The sequence below is a fragment of the Octopus bimaculoides genome, chromosome 13 (genome assembly GCF_001194135.2).
Source record: "Octopus bimaculoides isolate UCB-OBI-ISO-001 chromosome 13, ASM119413v2, whole genome shotgun sequence".
NCBI classification, from domain to species: Eukaryota; Metazoa; Mollusca; class Cephalopoda; order Octopoda; family Octopodidae; genus Octopus; species Octopus bimaculoides.
In genome coordinates, this window is record NC_068993.1 from 65028137 (window position 1) to 65028846 (window position 710).

General features: G+C 37.5%; 1 protein-coding gene across 6 annotated transcripts in view; it reads left to right on the forward strand.

Moving 5' to 3' along the window:
• LOC106880624 (calpain-15) overlaps window positions 1-710 on the forward strand; it is a 75319-nt gene that overhangs the window by 40219 nt on the left and 34390 nt on the right. The window lies entirely within an intron of this gene.

A 710-nucleotide genomic window follows, 5' to 3' on the forward strand; every position in this document is an offset into this window, starting at 1 on the left:
ATATATTATTATTATTATTATTATTATTATTTATATAATAATATATATAATATATAATAATATATTATTATTATTATTATTTTCTTGTTTACGTTTTTTTTGCAATCTCCTGTACCCAGATATGCACCTATATACACAGGTAGACGTAGGTATGCACATACCTGTACGTATATATGCATATACTCATTTATTATTTGTTTTATATGAATGAACGCCTGCGTCGTCCCTGTTGTAAGTAGTTTTTTCAACTTTATATTTTCTGACGCGACTCTATCTCTTTCTCTATCACTTTTCCCCCCTCTCGTTCTTCCTCTGTTAGTACTACGTATCTCTCTTTACCCCTCTAGTTCTTCCTTCTGTTACTACTATATCTCTCTCTTTCCCCTCTCGTTCTTCCTTCTGTTACTACTATATTTCTCTCTTCCTCTCGTTGCTCACCTATTCTTCTACTTCCTCCCCTTGTTTCTCCCTCTACCACTCTCTCTCTTCCTTACCCCTCCCTGGTCACATGTTTCCGGTCACTAATCCTTTTCTTCCTTGGCTATCGCCGAGCAAACACGCGAACTTACTTCGTCCCGGCTTTCAGTTCGTGTCTCACAGCGTTCATATACACATAATTTTTCACGTCTGGCCACATAGCCTTTTCCGTTTGTTTTCCTGTCTTGTTTCTTGTCCGCCACTACATTCCTCCATGGCACAGGTTTAATTTG